Source organism: Pseudochaenichthys georgianus, chromosome 9, assembly GCF_902827115.2.
Source record: "Pseudochaenichthys georgianus chromosome 9, fPseGeo1.2, whole genome shotgun sequence".
Classification (NCBI taxonomy): Eukaryota; Metazoa; Chordata; class Actinopteri; order Perciformes; family Channichthyidae; genus Pseudochaenichthys; species Pseudochaenichthys georgianus.
Window position 1 is genome coordinate 35,865,522 of NC_047511.1, and position 20,733 is coordinate 35,886,254.

General features: G+C 43.3%; 2 long non-coding RNA genes across 2 annotated transcripts; one reads left to right on the forward strand and one right to left on the reverse strand.

The window, feature by feature from the left end:
• Positions 1-958: 958 nt before the first annotated feature.
• Positions 959-4,565, reverse strand: LOC139434433 (uncharacterized). The gene is made up of 4 exons (XR_011643784.1): positions 4,316-4,565; positions 3,119-3,272; positions 2,303-2,392; positions 959-1,878 (listed from the first exon to the last, which is right to left on the reverse strand). It is a non-coding gene; the product is annotated as an uncharacterized lncRNA (long non-coding RNA).
• Positions 4,566-17,632: 13,067 nt separating this feature from the next.
• On the forward strand, positions 17,633-18,714 carry LOC139434434 (uncharacterized). The gene is made up of 3 exons (XR_011643785.1): positions 17,633-17,748; positions 18,100-18,191; positions 18,573-18,714. It is a non-coding gene; the product is annotated as an uncharacterized lncRNA (long non-coding RNA).
• Positions 18,715-20,733: the final 2,019 nt, after the last annotated feature.

Below are 20,733 nucleotides of genomic sequence, written 5' to 3' on the forward strand. Positions count from 1 at the left end.
CCTTCCCAAAATGTCAAGCTATTTCTTTAAATACAAGAAAGTTATCTCTGTATTGCACCTGACAAGCACAGGGAGGTAGGCCTGCATACGTTTCCTCACGTATAGAGGTAAAGGCTTTCAAAGTTTACACACTGTAAAAAAGGGCCAGGAAAGTATCTTAAGTAAATTCAACTTACAATTAAGTTTAGCCAGGAAAGGATATCAAGTAATTTCAACTCTCAATTAAGTTTAGCCAGGAAAGGATATCAAGTAATTTCAACTCTCAATTAAGTTTAGCCAGGAAAGGATATCAAGTAATTTCAACTCTCAATTAAGTTTAGCCAGGAAAGGATATCAAGTAATTTCAACTCAATTACGTTTCTCCAACTTAAAAAACCAAGTTCACTGGACTCTACATAAAGCAAGTAAACCATTCGGTGAACTTCTTTTTTTTGTCAAATGAACAAATATTTTTGTTGCATCAACAACTTTTCTCAAATTCTCTCAACTCACCCTTAAGTGTCTTAAACTTAGAATAATTAGTTCAATTGATAGACTGTGTAGTCAATAAAACACTGAATGAACTAACTACCCTAAGTCTCATCAACTTATTCGTTTTAGCAGTACCAACAAAGTTATTAAAGTTGTTTAAACTTGACTATGTTCAGTGAAGATAGAAAGTTGTCTGGTCTAGCAATCTTAAATTCAGACAACTTTTTTGAATTAACAATTGCTCTGGCTACCAAATCCAACATTTTGAAACTGGTGAAGTGAATTTCTGAAACACTTAACAATCAAAAACATACATTTATTCATAATGTAGTAACTTTGTTGAAAGTGCAGTAGCTCAAGGCGGAACATCAGCAGCACATTATTAATAGAACAAACTATGCCTCGAGTAATATATGTTTAAAGGCAACGCCTTTCTTTGAAACATCTATCCAACTGCAAACAAGCCAAACTTAAAAACATGCTACAGTTCAGCAAACAGATATTGTATTGGTTAATATTTACGTGGATAAACAATAAACAGTTGTGCCTTTAACCTTATCTGTATAGAGTGCCACAGTGACGCGTCCTAAAACTCGGAAGTAAACTCTTATCAATCATAAATCTATCGATTATATTTATGATTAGAAAATTATAAAAGTAGGGTAGACATGTGGAGATTATCCGGCTGAACAAAATGTGATCCGTCTCTTAAACGTGTGTCAACCGCAGACCTTATTTCGAGCTATTTTCCAAAATCCTATAGAGAAATTGCATTGCTTTTTGTCGGAGGAACCCATGTGCAGCTTACTTCCGGGTTTTAGGACGCGTCACTGTGGCACTCTATACTTGACAGATATATTATCGTTTCATAAAATAACAAGCTAACATATGATTCCAAAATTAACAACAGAGGGAAAATCCAGCACCCTGTTTAAAAGGAAATTGTTAAACATTTGTAATGCAGTTTAGCTGGAACAGAACAAGTCTTGCTGGCTGCCTTGGAGTTGTGCAGCACATCAAATAACCACATTAAAGAACCTTAAGGTGGAACCCAGACAGGGAAGGGAACCACATCTCTATATTGTGCCCTGAAGCAATTTGTTTCGCAGTCCATGAGCCCGAGCAGAGCAGGTGCCTCCCCCAATGTCCATGATTACCTTCTGAATGACCTCAAAAGGTATCTTTCAGTCCCTTAGGATAATCAATGTTGAGGCTGTAAAGTATGCCCATCAGCACAGCAAAGCCGGTTGGTAAATCTCGCAGCTTGCGCAAAACAAAGCGCCCCTCCAGGATCGCAGCAACATCCGCAATATTCCTTGGTAGGGCTGCCGGCTCCCGTTCTTCAGTGACGATCAGTATGCCAACATCCACTCCGTTTACAGCTGCCGCCTCCTCTGAGTCAGTGGCCTGAATTATATCAGAAAACATTGAATAACTAATCAATCAATCAACAACTTTATTAATCCCGCGAGGGGCAATTGGTTTTGAGCAGTTTATGTCATGTACAGGGAGGAACATACAGGAAGAAAAACACACAGATAGATACACCCGGGGGCAGAGATGTGGATCATTCCAATTTACACGATAAGTAGTTTCATAGCATCACAATAACTAAATAAATAAATAGTCAAGTTAAAAAACCTACCAAGAATTTATAAGTTTGAGTGCAGAGGGGATGAATGATTCTGAAAAGCGATTAGTCTTAAGAGCATGTAGAGCATATCTACGCCCTGATGGCAACATATGAAATTCATCTGCAAGAACATGGCCTGTCAAGGTGGGTGCTACATTAACACTAAGGAACTCATCTCTTATTAAGTTTGAAACGTACCTCGCAGAACTTGATGAAGTTGGAGGGATCCTCCTTCATGAAATATGGCAGTCCAAGAAGTGCTGCAGACCTTCTGTTCTGGTTGGAGTTCTGCAAAAACATCAAAACAGGCATCAAGAAAATAAATTAGACAGACCAGGGGCCTGTACTACAAAGCAGGATTTGAGGTTAGCGAGGTCACTTCAGGTTTAACCCTGGGTTTTCTGTTCTACGAAGGTGGTTCACTTCTTACTGGGATAGATCAACGCGGTAACTTATGCTGAACGCCTAACCTGCTCCGGAGCAGGTTATGTTCGTGATATCAGATCAACTCCTACAAAAGCGCCGCCTACTGACCAATCACAGCATGGTGCTCGCGGATCGTAAGAACCAAGAAGGTAAAATCCTAAACCGGCTAAAAGCAACACAGTTTAAACGGACAAATGCAGAAAGGACAGCTGGCAAAATATCACCGACTGTGTGAATGCTAAATGAATAGGCTTATATATCACTGCCCACCTAGAGCACGATAGATCTGACTATATTACATTACATGTGATCCGTTACATTAATGTGTTGCTTGGATGTGTTTTTATGGCATTGTAAAGTCCAAAAGTCAACATTTATTGTAAAAAAGATGTAATAATTTTCATCATAGACAACATGTTTTTATCAAACGAAATATTCTGCTTCAATCCATATTTATTAGCTTAGTCTTTCAAAAACTAAAATGTTCACCGAGATAAAAAATAAAAGAGTTTGGTCTCCGGCATGTAAAGACATCACTGTATTAACGGGGCGGTCTAGCAGCAATCTAACAGCAACTTCTTCACTTACTTCAGAATTCAGAGACTCCAGCAGACTGAATATTTGTGTCGCGTCTCTCTCGTGCTTTGTACAACTCGAGCAGTCTTGGCAAATGCCGGTCGAGTCCAGAAAGGAAGGACTTGGGGAGGTCAGCAGCCACAAGACGCGTGAACTCAGCAGCAATCTGTAAGGACCAAAACAGAACCCCAATATTAAAACATTCAGAAGAATAGATTGCTCTCCTGTTCGTCCCTGACCCAAGATTGGACAGGGAGCGGCCCCTGCTGCTGGCTGCCTTGGACGAAGGACAGCACAGATGGGTGAAAAGCAGAGAACACATTTCATTGTGCATGTGTATTTGTGTTGATGTGTCGTCTCTAGTGCTGGGGGGAAACGATTATTTTTTAAACGATTAATTGGGCGATTATTTGATCGATTAGTCGACTAATCTAACGATTATTTTTCTGTTGTTCAATTCATAAAAAACGTAATGTAAAAAAAACGTAATGTAAAAAAACATTTGTTCACGACACTGTGTTTCAGGGGATCTTAATATTTAACAAACTATTAATGTGTTATACAAGATTAACGGAAATAATCTCAGCTAACTGACGATACAAACCGTTTTTACCAAAACAAAACACAAGTCTCATAAGAAGCATCTAAATGACCCCTGAGCGAAAAATGCTAACGGACATTGGCACAGAACTCAAGATAAAAGTACCCTTATTACTCATCGTAGCTGCACATACAAGATATCCGATTAAAGCTGAGACTCCACAGATTATGTAGGTATTAGTATCATCACTGAGTGATCCGGACTCGCGACAGGGGAAGCAAATACAGTCATCACAACACGTACCTTTACAGAGCTTCTTAGACCCTCCAGAAAACCGCGGGCTAAAATCCTTGATTATGCGATCAAACATGCGGGGTTTTTATGCGGTGAAATTGCGGGAAGTTACGAAATATGCGGAAAGTTGCGAAATATGCGGAAAAAATAGATATTGGGCTGTCTTATTTATTTATTCTCTCTCACACACAACCTGCCACTAACGTTAAAGCCCTTTACTATTCAATTAAACACATTCAATGTTTATTTATTGTAAAAGCAATTGGGCTATTTTAATCTCTCTCACACACACACACACACACACTTCTCCACCTCATTCTGTTTTCATTTACTCGTTCGTTATCTGACCAGCTTCAATCTAGTAGGCTACTCACTTCGTTTCGTGTAGCCCTCGAAAGGGTTTTGGAGGTCGATGCCTCGGTGAACGTGAGCTGTTTGGCTTTCTTGTCCGCAGCAGCAGAAAGCATTTTCGAATGTTTGAATGAATCAAAGTGGGTCGTCACCGTCGATGTTCTCTTATGCTCCAACACAGTTGCACGGGGTGCAGAATAGTTTCCCCCCAGACATCGGGGTACTGCTTTGCCCGGTCTTTAGCAGAAATGTTGGCTGTCAATCTGATCAAAAGACGTGTTCAATGGCATTAAAATGAGAAAAAACGCGGCTGAATCGGTTAATCCATAGGTTTTTAACGTCTATGTATAAACAAATGATTGCATTTATAATCCATAATTCCATTTTAATGTAAAAATCGGAGAGCAAATGCTAGCTGCTAATGGTAGCCACCACAGCTAGAACTGCTTGTTGCTGTGGGTGACCCACGTGTGTGTAGCGACGCGTCGACGCGGAAATATGTCGTCGACATTGTCGACGCGTCGCTACAGCACTCCTCCGACTGCACGCATGTGTTGATGTGTCAAAACTGTATGACAAATAAACAATTCTTTAAAATTATTCTTCAATTATAAAGAGGGGGTGTACATGTGAAAGCTTTATACTCACTTGTCTTTCTGAAAACAATGCTGGCCATCTGCTTTCAACCTCCGCCGCACGCAGCTCTAATGATCACCGCCGCAGCTCCCCCGTTGTGAGGGACCGTTGAGCGGAGCAACACACACACACACACACACACACACACACACACACACACACACACACACACACACACACACACACACACTTCCAAGTTAGACATAACACACTTAACTATTTTATCTACCTCTGGAACAAGCTAAACTAGTTATAAATATGTTTATTCTTCACTGTCGGGTCACTCGAATTAGCGAGCTGCATGAGTCTGAAACGGACTGTCAGGAGAGAGGAACATAAGAGCCTCCGTGTTATTATCCAAAGTGAATCTAAACTTTTGAATGATGTACTTCATCTACTATAAGTAGTAATAATGTGTTGTTTTGTTTGATCGGAGCATCCCTAGTAAACGCCATAGCACCCCCGCAACCCCCCCCCCCCCCCCAGTTAACCGTTGGTCATTTTGAAAGTAGCTGGCAAGGTGAAAAAGTTTGAGAACCACTGCCCTATACAAATTCCTAGTATGTGTGAAGCATGTACATGGCCAATACAGATGTTGAATCTTGAATATATCCCAGGAAACTAAACCATTCTGAAACCCCCATGCACATTTTGGCTCTTGCAACGACTGAATTCACTTGCTAGCTAACGTTAGATAGCTACACTAACTAAGAGGGGAAACACGGCCACCGTGGCTAGTTAGGTTTAGCCTCTAATAAACGTTATACATATATATAGGTACATTTGAACATTAAACTCGGAAAAAAGCAATTATTAACTCACCTTTTGTAATTCTTCTTCTAATTCTTCACAATTTCAACCGCACCGCGCAGGCTTAGTTTTCAATTCGTTCCATGAGGTGAGGGAGGATGCTGGATGCACGGGTTGACACACGCAATTTTGCAGGGGCAGTGTTCTGCGCATGTGCAAAAGCTGAGCAAACTCATCATTCTGAATTGAGTGTACTATTTTAATTTCACAGACAAGTTGAATGGATTACAACTTGACGTTTCTAGTTGTCTCAACTTTTTGGCCAAATGTAGGTGACCTGACTCACATAAATGAGTTAAAGGAACTAAAATCCAAAATATTTTTTTACAGTGCATGCAGTGTTATTGAAATTGACTGTTTCATTATTTACGGTACAGAAGTAACAAACGAAGCAGCAGCAGTTTTTAGAATTACCGTTATGCACTTTGTGCAAGTTTGAAAATTATAAATTGTAAAATGTAGAGGACCTGTTTACAACTGAGTGTTAATTGAAATACTTAATAATACAGTGTGCAGCACTTTTTGTAGTTATGTTTAGTGTTCCCAGTGCTGCTGGTGCGGGTCATGCTGCTCATCATGTTGCCAAAAGAATAAAATAATGGCACCCTTAGAGACTCCCTTCTGTGATGTGCTACATCTTCCCTCGCTCTAAGCTCGCTCCTGTTGTTAACAAGTGTAACCCACTTTTTTAGTGTCATTATTACAGTCTGTGGTATTTCAGCACATTATAAAACACATATAAACATTGCTTTCTCAGCTCAGCATTATCATAGTACAAATGTACTTACAAGACTGGAATACTATGAGAAATTATTATGAATACAGGTGTACTTTCCATTTGATCTGCACTAAGGGTCAGAGAGGTTGCCATATGTACATTTGGCTATATAAATAGGACTTATTTTACTATATTTTACTTTAGTCTTTGCACTTTGGACCTGTACTCCATCGGACTTGGCGCAGTGTCAGCATGGTTTCACCAAATGGAGCTGCTTTCATTGAATTTATTTGTGGTGCAATTGCCAGTTTTTGTGTCTCAAATGAGTTCCCACAGTTTTGGATCCCAGTGTGAGGCGGAGGGTCGACACAGCGGCTGGAGTGATTCTGTCATCAAAGTGTCAGTGCGGCGAGAGGTAATTGCCTCCTAACTGAGGGGAGAGAAGCTACTTGGCAATTCAAAGCTGATTAGAAAACAATCAGTTTAGCCTAGTTGTCCTTTTTATCAACGCTTGATCGGTTACATTTCTACAATCAAAGTGACCACTTTTGACTTTGGAGAGATTTATTTCCTCTTTAATGGATGTGTCCTGTGTGGCATTGTGCCTGCATCAAATCAATAGAGAACACACTTTGTTTTCACATAGATGTTGTGTCTAGCAGAGGATAGAGAGAGAATACATAAGGAATAAGGAAGTTACAATACATTTCTCTTATCCATCTATCTTTCTATCCATATACTGTATCTATCTATCTATCTATCTATCCATCCATCCATCTTCTCCCGCTTATCCGTGGTCGGGTCGCGGGGGTAGCAGTTCCAGCAGAGAGCCCCAAACTTTCTTTTCCCTGGCGACATCAACCAGCTCTGACTGGGGGATCCCAAGACGCTCCCAGGCCAGCAAAGAGATATAATCCCTCCACCTGGTCCTAGGTCTACCCCTTGGTCTCTTCCCAGCTGGACGTGCCTGGAACACCTCCCTAGGGAGGCGCCCAGGTGGCATCCTAACTAGGTGCCCGAACCACCTCAACTGGCTCCTTTCGACGCGAAGGAGGAGCGGCTCAACTCCGAGTCCCTCCCTGATGACCGAACTTCTCACCTTATCCCTAAGGGAGACACCAGCCACCCTGCGGAGAAAACCCATCTCGGCCGCTTGTATCCGCGATCTCGTTCTTTCGGTCATGACCCATCCTTCATGACCATAGGTGAGGGTAGGAATGAAAATGGCCCGGTAGACAGAGAGCTTTGCCTTCTGGCTCAGCTCCCTTTTCGTCACAACGGTGCGGTAAAGCGACTGCAGTACCGCTCCCGCTGCTCCGATTCTCCGGCCCATCTCACGCTCCATTGTTCCCTCACTCGAGAACAAGACCCCGAGATACTTGAACTCCTTCACTTGGGGTAAGGACTCATTCCCTACTTTGAGTGGACAGTCCATCGGTTTCCTGCTGAGAACCATGGCCTCAGATTTGGAGGTGCTGATCCTCATCCCAGCCGCTTCACACTCGGTTGCGAACTGATCCAGTGAGTGCTGAAGGTTGCAGACCGATGAAGCCATCAGAACCACATCATCTGCAAAAAGCAGTGGTGCAATCCCCCCCCCCCCACGACTAAGCCTCGAAATCCGATCCATGTATATTACAAACAGGATTGGTGACAAAGCGCAGCCCTGGCGGAGGCCAACCCTCACCGGAAAAATGGGTCCGACTTACTGCCGAGGACCCGGACACAGCTCTCGCTTTGGGAGTACAGAGATTGGATGGCCCTGAGTAGAGACCCCCTCACCCCATACTCCCGCAGCACCTCCCACAGTAACTCCCTGGGAACTCGGTCATACGCCTTCTCCAAGTCCACAAAACACATGTAGACCGGATAAGCGTACTCCCAGGCCCCCTCCAGGATCCTTGCGAGAGTAAAAAGCTGATCCGTCGTTCCACGACCAGGACGGAATCCGCATTGTTCCTCCTCAATCTGAGGTTCGACAATCGGCCTGACCCTCCTTTCGAGTACCTTGGAGTAAACTTTCCCGGGGAGGCTGAGTAGTGTGATGCCTCTGTAATTGGCACACACCCTCTGATCCCCCTTTTTAAAAAGGGGAACCACCACCCCGGTCTGCCACTGTGGAGTTGTTTGACGACCTCAGTGACCTCCCCCCGGGAGATTGGTGTTGATCCCCCGTCATACTCCAGCTCTGCCTCTAACATAGAGGGCAGAGTTGTCGGGTTCAGGAGTTCCTCAAAGTGTTCCTTCCAACGCCCTAACACTCCATCAGTTGAGGTCAACAACGTCCCATCCTTACTGTACACAGCTTGGACGGTTCCCTGCTTCCCCCTCCTGAGGTGTCGGACAGTTTTCCAGAACAACTTTGGTGCCGCCCGAAAGTCCTTCTCCATGTCTTCTCCGAACTTCTCCCACACCCGCTGCTTTGCCTCGGCCACGGATGAGGCTGCTGCCCTTCGGGCCTGTCGGTACCTTGCAACTGCCTCGGGAGTCCCCCGGGATAACAAATCCCTGAAGGCCTCCTTCTTCAGTCGGACGGCTTCCCTGACCACCGGTGTCCACCAGGAGGTTCGAGGGTTACCGCCCCTTGAGGCACCTAGGACCTTGAGACCACAGCTCCCCATCGCGGCTTCGGCAATAGAGGCTTTGAACACCGACCACTCTGGTTCAATGTCCCCAACCTCCACAGGAATGCACGAAAAGCTCCGCCGGAGGTGCGAGTTGAAGGCCTCCTGAACTTGGGCCTCCTCCAGACGTTCCCAGTTCACCCGAACTACACGTTTGGGCTTACCAGGTCTATCCAGAGGCTTCTCCCGCCACTCGACCCAACTCACCACCAGATGGTGATCAGTTGACAACTCCGCCCCTCTCTTTACCCGAGTGTCCAAAACATACGGCCTCAGGTGCGATGATACGATAACGAAATTGATCATGGACCTTCTGCCTAGGGTGCTCTGGTACCACGTACACTTATGAGCATCCTTATGTTCGAACATGGTGTTTGTTATGGCCAATCCATGACTAGCACAGAAGTCCAGTAACAAACCATCACTCCGGTTCAGATCAGGGGGGCCGTTCCTCCCAATCACGCCCCTCCAAGTGTCTCCATCATTGCCCACATGTGCATTGAAGTCTCCCAGCAAGATTAAAGAGTCCCCTTCAGGAGCCCCATCCAGGACTCTTTCCAGGGTCTCCAAGAAGGCTGTATACTCTGAACTGCTGTTGGGTGCATAAGCACACACAACAGTCAGAGTTTTCCCCCCCATAACCCGCAGGCGTAGGGAGGCGACCCTCTCGTCCACTGGGGTAAACTCCAACAACGAAACACCTAACCGGGGACTTGTGAGTATCCCCACACCCGCCCGGCGCCTCACACCTTGAGCAACTCCGGAGAAGAATAGAGTCCAACTCCTATCCAGAAGTAAGGTTCCAGAGCCGACGCTGTGCGTAGAGGTGAGCCCAACCAGATCCAACTGGTACCGCTCCACCTCCCGCACAAGCTCCGGCTCCTTCCCCCCCAGAGAGGTGACGTTTCACGTCCCCAAAGCCAGCTTCTGCCGCCCGGGTCTGGTCCGTCGAGACCCTCCGCTTTCACTGCCACCCTTCTGGCAGCGCACCCGATCCCATCGTTGTTTCCCGTAGGTGGTGGGCCCGCAGGACGGAGAAGCGGAGGTGTTGCCCACGTTGCCTTTTCGGGCCGGGCCCGGCCGGGCTCCGTGGCAAGCCCGGCCACCAGACGCTCGCCGACGAGTCCTCCTTCTGGGCCTGGCTCCAGAAAGGGACCCCGGGCTTCCTCCGGGCCGGGTATCCTCACTTCTTGGTTTTTCTTTCATGAGGTCTTTTGAACCAATCTTAGTCTGGCCCCTTGCCCGAGACCAATTTGCCATGGGAGACCCTACCAGGAACACAAGGTTCCAGACAACACAGCCCCCAGGTTCATCAGGGCACACAAACCTCTCTACCACGGTAAGGTGCTGGTTCTTCAGAGAGGATCTATCTATCTATCTATATATATATATATCTATCTATCCATATATCCATATATCTATCTTTCCATCTATTTATCTATCTATCTATTTATCTATCTATCTATTTATCTATATATCCGTCTATCTATCTATACATCTATCTGTCTACAACCTTCCCTGGTTTCTTCATATAGTTTCAAGATTGTTTTTATTTTGATGTAAAAGGCTTTACTGTACTAAAACAACCTCACAATGTTTACCATCTCAGTTTCAACATTTGTCTAGTTCATCGTTTTATTCTGACCTTTCTTTTCCCCTTCCAATTTCACTTAATTTCTATGTGTTCATGCCAGGAGCATAGCTGCGATCAAAAGGCAAGTAATATGTATTCTGGTGACCCACTGATTAAATGTAACTTTGCAAAATGATTAAATAAGTCGATAGGTTAAAGCCTCAGTGTGCTGTATAAAACTGAGGCGCAAGATGAATGTCCCCCTAAGACACATTCATTTACAAAACCGCCTCGAAAATAATCGTGGTTTGATGATGCTTAACATTTCACAAGGAGCTTTTATATGTGATACATCTTATTAACTATCTTGTTGACACAAATGAAAAATGTTGAATTTAAAACATACTATACATAAATTAAAATTAGTTTAAAAATACATGGAACTTAATAATATTGAATATACAATGTCTTCAGGAATCAATTTCAAACACATCCTCTCAATTTATGCACAGCCCGAAATATATTAAAAGATATTAAGAGTGGCACATACAACTTTAGATGGGTTATTTTTAAATGAAGATCAGGAAATAAAATATTCAAAAATGGTCAGTGTTATCTTGGGTCTCTCCGTTTAAAGCAGGGGTGGGGAACCATTTTCCTCTCAAGGGCCATTTCAATTTTTTCAACATCCTCCGAGGGCCGTACAAATGATTGACCTCGTGCATGAATGCACGTGCACGGTGTGGCATGACCACCAAAACAGAAAGATATGGACACAAGATGTGTGCAAATGTATTTAGTTTCCTATCCATGTGGACATGCTTTATGTCCAACAAAGTTTCCAAACACATTTGAAACACATACAAAAACAGGCACAGAAGTTAGGGTGTACTCCGTGTCAGGGAAAACTGTGCATACATGACCCCCAGTGGGCAGCCACACAAGGAAGTCGCAATAGCTTGCACCAGTCACATACATTTGATGTTGAGTCACTGGTGTGACTCCTTGAGCTCGAGATTCTGGTCTAGACAACTGTCTTTCTCCTTGCTCATTTCTTCTACATTCATCTCACGAAATTTAAATGGGCACTTTATCTCCAACACGCCCATCCCATGACACGAGCATGCCAGCATGGCATCTGGAGAGGCAGCGAGAAAAGGCTGCTCCCTTTTGATGAGGAGTCCACAGTTGTTGACTTTGAGATCACTGTGCACTGAAGAGATGGCCCCGTCAGCATACTGCTGCCTGGCAACTTGTTCATGTTCGTTCCCCCACATAATTGCAGTCGTCTTCAAGTTTGATGGCCTGTCACAACATATGGATTTGATGAGGTACTGTGACGGCTTTGTAGTGCTGGTGCGAAGAACAGAGTGGGAAACGGATGAGGTGATTCGACCAGCCCTCTGCTCGTACCACACCAAAGACTTGGACTGCAGCTTGGTGACATTACCAATATGCTCCACATCTTTGTGGTCAAGTTTCATAGTTTGTGTGGCGGCACTGTACACCTCATCAAGGGAATTGAAACCCTCCACACCTCTGTAAAGGGACCGCAGCCCTGGAGGGACTTTCTGTGAGGGTACAACCGCTTTCTTTGGGGCGAAGTTGGAAGAAGTTGGAAGAAGTCGAGCTGAAGCGGCTGAGCCCAACTGGCATGACTGGGTTGGAGGCAGCAAGAAGGGACACAAGGAAGTCTTCAAATCCATCAGAGGAGACGGGTTGGGGGTCTGCTCGACGAGCTGGCGCGTTGTTGGCAACCACCTTCTCTTTGGGCTTATCACCATAGAAGTTGATGTCGGCCACTCGAGCTGGTTGCACACCTTTCATGCTCGCCTCGTTCCATGTGCAGAGTACATCAGTGCAGGCAGGATCTCTTGCTCCGCCGACTCTGACGATCATCTCCACCTTGTAGAGCAGACCTCCAATATGGGAGCATGACTCACCAAGCCTATAAACACACACATAAATCAACGTAAAAGTTCAACAAACTACAAGTCAATATTCTGGCATTGTTTTCTGTGAGAAAGACATCCACCAAAGGTCAAATGTTTTCATATTTCCAATGATGCCTATGTAATTTAATTGTTTTCAAAGAACAATATACAACAAGAATATGTTCATAGTAAAAATGTAGTTTCTACATACTGGAATCTACATACCCAGCTTTGCAGTCACAGTGAGCAGCAACCGCATCGCCACGCTGGATAACGGCTGCCCATGGATGATGAGGCGGTTCATTCACACGGAATGATGGTGTCACGTCAGCTCTCAGGACAGTAAGGGTTGTGTCATCCGGAATCATATGCCTCACTGTCTGCACCCAACCAGTCTAGTGCTTTATAGTTCTTCATAGCTTCTCTAGTGTGGACACCTTGTTGAAACACAAAGGTAAAACATACACTGTCACCTTATAATTAAACATCAAACATAGTAGGATATACTACCTTTGATTTCACAGCTGGTAAGCATCAATATAAGGCTTAACACAGTGACAATAGCTACAATACTAGTAGTACCAAATTATATCAATGGCCAATGATGAGGTTATGTTTACAGGCCCTAGACTAGTCAGAATCTTATCTTTATCTTTCAAGCTTTGTTGGGTAAACTCCCGTATTATATCTGCTCTCTGATAACACAGAGAGTTGCAAGCAGCTATTGTCTGAGGTCACAGGATGTAGTCTTGTTAGATGTGCCAAGAGCAAGGACTGTCTTAGGTAAGACAGCTTTTATGTGCGCAGCTCCACTTGCTTGGAACAATCTTCAGCAAGAATTTAAACTGAGCAATCTCATTCCTCTGCATGTTTTTAAAGCGAGGCTAAATGAAATGCTTACTGATACAATGGGCACTTGTAAATGTCTATAACTATGTATCCTGTAAATATAATGTATAATGTCCTTTATTGTTTTATGTTTCATGTGGAACCTATATGCTGCAGGTCTCCCTTGAAAAAGAGATCTATGATCTCAATGGGACCAATCTGGTTAAATAAAGGTTTGAAATGAAATGAGAATCAGAATCAGAATACCTTTATTAGTCCCACAGAGGGGAAATTTGCATCGTTACAGCAGGAAAGAGCCACAGACAGCTTAATGTTACCTATGTAGTACTAAGTACTAAGTTATGATATAATTATAAAATATAATAAAAAACGTGAGAAGTAAGAAAAAAAAATACTTTCCAAAATAAAAATCCTGTAACAGTCTAGGTGTTGCTAAGCTTCCTGTACTGAATATCATAGTCTATTGCCTTAATCAATATCTAGTCGACTCTAAAATACCACATATATGCAATGGCATGATAATATTATTGTGACAAGTGGGGTATTCACCTGGTGTTTCCAGAAGATAGATGTAGATGCTGCCAAAATTCACCGAAGGCCACTTTCGGGGGTCATTTTTCCATGAATCTGCAGGAAGTCTGTAAGGGCAATTAGACAACCCACACAGCTCTAGTTTACGCCGGTAACGACCGAGAGCACACCTCTCAAGTCCAGAGATATAATCCGAAAACATAGGCCTACAGCAATTTCTTCAGTTGTTAGTTCAGGAAAAAAAAAACTAGTGCGCTTTGCCTGGTTATGTTAGCTAGCTGTTTAGATTTGCACCTCCAGGAAAATGGCGTATTTTCGCGGGCAGCTCGTGACGTCACTGTGTGTGAAAGAATACGTGACGCACACTGCAAAAATCAGTAGCCGTTTATTAAATAGCATATCAGTTCAAGTTATATGATGAACTCTGACCCGGTTGAGTAGTATTGAGTACAGTAACGGTTTGTAACATTCAAATGATGCACAAGGCTAAATAAATTGAAGCTGGCATCTCTCTTAGTCTATCTAACGTCGGCCGCCAGTTTCCTCGTGGGTCTGTCCGGGTAAATATACTATACATATTGTTGTGTTCGGTCGCTCTGTGCTTAACAATGGTGAGAGTGAAATACAGTTTGTCCCGTTTGATGAATGGGACACGGTGTTGTTAAACAGTGTAAGAAGTGTGAATATAAGTGTAACATCCTCAGAGACGGCACCTAAGTCCTATACATTTTAAATCCTGCATACAATTCGTAGTGCAGTGGAGGTGGTGACCCTCAGCCCACGTGTCAGTATCTTCAAGGAGAGATGGCCTGGTTTATTCAATGAGGCTCAAATTACGTTTATTTTTTTTCCATTTCAACTCACTGTTGTCAGAGTTGTGAGTGTTGTCCCCTATGCTTTTTATTAGATCAAGGAGTTCCGACACATAACAACTCTTTCACTGGAAGAGACTTTGATGCTGAAACGGGATGTGTACACTAACACCACGTCGCTCCAGCTGATGCGTGCCAAAGGAGGAGATGCTGGCTCCAGGATGCGCCCTCTTCTGAGCACAATTGATGAGGTACATGCTCTGCTATCATTGCAACACGTTTTACTTTATACTGTAGGTATCCAGTGTAATATTAATTAATACTATTTTTGAACATTTTCTGTTACCCCGTCTTTGTTACCATCAACATTCTGTGGAGAAGGATCTGTGACCTCTCAAACCTGTGAGCCAGCCATTCCACCACTGACACCACCAGGGCAAAACACCACTTCAGAGAGGGAGCCCCGATCAGCCGATCCATTGCCCAAGGCATATCGAAAAAAAGGATGGGAAGGTACACCTTTTTTCCATAGGTTCTTGTTCTGCTCGATCCCAAATTGGTGTCTAAATCAGTAGTGTGCATGTCAACACTTTTGTGTTAGTTCTTAGGCATGGCATACATTTGTGACCATTTTGGCAAGTTATTGGACTAACAGACAAGTTATAAACTGAGCTCTATGGGGGTCTTTAAAGGCCCTGACACACCAGGCCGATTTCGGCTGTTTTCGTAAGTCGGGAGACGGCTTTCACCCAAACTCAATTTGGTGTGTCCCGCACCGTCGACCGTGACACGCCTTAATGCATTGCGCACCATGGAGGTGCAGTGCAGGAATATTGTCATTCAAGAGATGCATAGTTCTTTTGGAAAACATGTTTTTCTTTTAGCCTATTTACCTCGTTAACGTAAATAATACTCATTACATTGACACATGCATTATTTGTGATTAAAATAATGGTTGTTGGTAGGCCTAATTTATTAGCGACCCCCACAGATCTATGATTTCACTATGTCCTTATGGGAGCTCAGCTCCCATGGCTCCCACATAACTTGAACCCTGTCTACACCCAGGGGCGGACTGGCCATCGGGACGTTCGGGACAAATCCCGATGGGCCGGTACTGAAGTGGGCCGGTCGGACGATGTGGACTGGTGGTACCGAAATGGGCCGGTAGTCCCAGTCCGCCCCTGTCTACACCCCTATGCACTGCCATTTCCCCACGTAAACATAACAGTCTGCAATGAAACGGTTGTGTCCTGTGTGCTCCACTTCCTACTTGGCGAACCGTTGACTTGATCGTGCACACAAGCTTTTTAATGACCCGGCCTTTAGAGGGTCCGCAATTGTCATACAGCTAGAGGCAATAACATAACATTGGCTTGACTGATGCAATGTTCAAAACTAAATTTGATACATTTTTCTTTTTCATCTCACATATTTAAGTAATCATAACACAAAGCTAAAAGTTTCCTTTCTCTTTTCAAGAGTGCTTCAGAGGATGGCTGATCAAACAAAACGTGGAGAAGACCGAGAGGGAGAAGTTGGCCGGTTACTTCATTTCGCAAAAGATACAGGACCTCGTGAAAAAGGGGAAGAAACAGTCGAAGTAAAAATCTGAAGGAATGGGTGTTTGATGTTTTCCAATTTTGTATTAATGTTCATGTTGTGTGTTATAAATGATGTTCCTGCTTCTAATCTAATGTGATGTACGAGTATTTATTTACAGATAATACATTCTATACATTCTGGTATACCTTTCTGGTAAGGTACATGTAGGTGCTCTGATCTGAAATGATAGATGTTCATTACTACTGCAATTGGGTGAGAGTGTTTCATCATCATATATGACCAGCTTAACCATCAAGTAATTCCAGTTAAAGTTCTACTCAAGATCATACCAGTCTGACCAGCTAATGGTGACCAGCCAGACCACTGTGGCCACCAGCTTTTACCGGCTAAACCAGTTATCCCGACCAGCTAATGGTGACCAGCTACTAGACCACTGTGACCACCAGCTTTTACCAGCTAAACCAGCTATCCTGACCAGCTAATGGTGACCAGCTACTAGACCACTGTGACCACCAGCTTTTACCAGCTAAACCAGCTATCCCGACCAGCTAATGGTAACCCAACCCAGTCTCAAGGCATTTCGTGTTCACCAACACGATTTTTAATCTATTGATTCGTGTTCACCATCACGATTTGCCCCTTTTTTTCGTGTTGCACAGCACGATTTTAAAAGCAATGTTGACAATCGCAATGATTTTCGAAATGTCCCTTATAGGCCTACGTCTGTTTCCGGTTATTTTTATTTTGAAATTCAGTTCCTGACGGACACCAACAAATCCCGAGATTATGGAATTAAACCAATAAATAAAAGCAAGGATAATTGTGTGTTATTGGTGAGTAAATAACAGTGTGTTATTTTGAAAAGAATAACAAATTAGAAGGAAAAAAAGATTTAAAAAATACAGATTTCAGTATCCTGAGGCTCTGAGCCCCATTTATTTTCCTCCCAGACGACAACAAAAGTCAGAAATTATACGATTTAAAATAAAAGCAATAGCTGTGGCTTGATATTGAGTAAGAACATGTTTTTATGAACCACACAGCTTCCGGTCTTCCACGACCCGACCGGAGAAAAAGACGTGCTGCAGCCTGCAGGCACGAAACACGTTACCAGTAGAAATACATTGCTTTTAAAATCGTGCTGTGCAACACGAAAAAAAGGGGCAAATCGTGATGGTGAACACGAATCAATAGATTAAAAATCGTGTTGGTGAACACGAAATGCCGTGAGACTGGGTTGGGTAACCAGCTAGACCACTGTGACCAAACCAGCTAGACCACTGTGACCATAGATATATATAAACACTAGATGGCTCATGGGAGATTTTCCAGCGTAGCTGACCGGCCGCCATCTTGCTACAGTCAACAGTTACTCTGATTTGCGTTATGGTAGCTGTTGTCAGGTGAGTGATCTGCACAAAAATACTCTTAACTCACTGAAATCTTGACTGATTTACAAACGGTTTGGTTTATTATAAACATGATTAGCATGGCTATGATACAGGATGCTTGGACATGTTGAAATTGCAGCTTTTCTTTGTGTATGTGGTTGTATTTATTAGCTGGCTAATAACAAGAGGCTGTCAGTGAGACCTAGTATTACAAAGTTGACCCACAACTCCACCAGTGGGAGAGGCAGAACTGCTCTTTCTTTTCAACATAACTTAAGTTACACATGATTTCTTCCAAGTGGTTTGGCTTGTTAAAAACATCTTGCATTATGATACAGGAATTTGCTGGCTTTGTGTTTACAGAAGTACCTGACTATGCCGGACTTTTGTGCAGCCTACGGATGCTCTAATCACCGCAGTCTGGAAACAAGAACCCGTGGGATCACCTTTCACGTGTAAGATATGACAATATTATGACTACAATTAGGATAATCGTTAATTACTTAGTGGATGTATGTACATTACAAGTCCTGCTACACAGTATCAGTGGGGCTATGTGAGATAATAGTATTGCAAGATTGTTGTTGACCCAGCCTCTTTAGAATATGTTGTTACCATTTCTTTACACAATTATTTAATGTTTCTATTGGACACCTTTTTTATTACTCTTAGTGTGGTTGTCTTATTCTTTAAGTAGGCTATACATACATGCATACATACCAAAAATATGATAATTTCGGTGTGTATTTTTGTCCTACCCTTAATGTTAAAGGAAAGAAGGGAGGAACATGTTGACAATAATTTATATATCTGGCTACCTTTCTCATGTTTTTAAGGTTTCCCAAAACCAAAGAGAGGAGGAGGCAGTGGGAACTCGCCCAAAGAAGGGACGGTTTTGTTTCCTGTGACAGGACACTGCTCTGCAGTGAGCACTTCAGGAGTGAGGAGCTGGCAGGAGACGCAGCACTATGTTCCCCACATATGTTTATATTTGCTCAGTCTAATAAACCCATAACATGGTTGTGAAAGAATACCAAAGCTGAGGCTGGACGGTGATTGATTGTTGGTGTGCCATGTGTTCTTCTTAATAATAATAATAATACATTTATTTTGGGGGGCCGCCTTTCATAACACCCAAGGACACATAGGATAGTTTATGTTTAAATTGTTCCCTATATTGCATAGGGGCAATATAGGGAACAATTTAAACAGTGGATTTTGTGATATATCAGCCGGGGTGAGACAAGACAAACCACAAATGGACTACAGAAGGACACAAAAGGACACATGGTACAGTTTATATTATTCTTGGTCTTTTTTCAATAACATATTTCAAAGGTTCTGGATTTGTTTACAAATCTAGAAACTAAATACAAAACTAGGATGATATGAAGATCTCATGTCAAAAATAATTGTGATAAATTAGACTGGCCTGTCTGTGAGCACATTTTATGTTGGTTTGGTTCTTCTGATAAAGGTGTGAATATCTAAATAATATACCAACATATGCTATTGTCATTAGTTGTGTCCCTGTTCTTAAAGCTAAGGCATTGCTAAATTAACAACTCTTGGCTTACAGAGTGGTAACATGAGACCGATTTTTATATATAAAATATAAATGTATTTTAATTTTATAATTTATTTGAAATATTAACAATATAATAAAATAAATGGAAATATATACACCGGCAAATATTTAATATAAATACCTTGTGTGTGTGTGTGTGTGTGTGTGTGTGTGTGTAGCTATTGCTTTATCTGATTAATGTTATTTTCATATGAAAGTCCATGATTATAAGTATGCAGTATCATAACTACATCTTTGATGTTTATAAAAAACCAAACCGTTTGAAAATTGGTTGAAAATTGAGCAAGCTATGGTTATTTAAATAGTAAACCATAATGTTATGAATGAGAGAACTGCCTGTAGCAAGATGGCGGCCAAGTGGCAACGTCGGTCTCAATTGGCCAGCAGCGCGTGTGAGCCATCTAGTGTTTATATATATCTATGACTGTGACCACCAGCTTTTACCAGCTAAACCAGCTATCCCAACCAGCTAATGGTGACCAGCTAGACCACTGTGACCACCAGCTATCCTGACCAGCTAAAGTGTCCAAAACCCCTCAGCTAACTAATCCAGCCTCCCACCCTCCCTCGACCTTCATCAGTTCACCTATAGAGCCAATAGATCCACGTATGATGCCATCGCCACGGTCCTTCACACAGCTGTGAGCCACCTAGAAGGCCCAGGCAACTATATAAGGATGCTGTTTGTCGATTTTAGCTCAACTTTTAACACCATCATACCTGACATACTAGTGGAAAAACTGTCAAGCCTAGGTTTCCCCTCCATCTTATGCGCCTGGATTAATAATTTCCTTACAGACCGTCCTCAGACAGTGAAAATAGGCCCTTATTGCTCCTCCACCCGCACCCTCAGCACTGGCTCCCCGCAGGGCTGCGTGCTGAGCCCTCTACTCTACACTCTCTACACACACGACTGCTCTCCCAATCACCCCTCCAACTCCATTATCAAATTTGCAGATGACACCACTGTGGTCGGCCAAATATATAAGGGAGACGACGAGTCGGCATACAGAGACGAGATCCTGAAGCTGTCTGTGTGGTGTTCAGCAAACAATCTGTATCTGAACACAAGCAAAACAAAATAAATCATCATAGACTTCAGAAAGCACCGTCCAGAACACGCCCCCCTTCACCTCAATGGAGAGAGAGTGGAGAGGGTTCCTGGGGGTTCACATCTCGGAGAGCCTCAGCTGGACAGCACACACCACTGCAGCAGTTAAGAAGGCCCAGCAGCGACTACACTTCCTGAGGGTGCTTCGGAGAAACCGACTGAACAAGAAGATGCTGGTGTCCTTCTACCGGGCGACCATCGAGAGCGTGCTGTCATACTCCATCTCGGGGTGGTATGCAGGATGCTCAGCTGCGGACAAGAAAGCCCTGCAGAGAGTGATCAGGATGGCAGAGAAAAC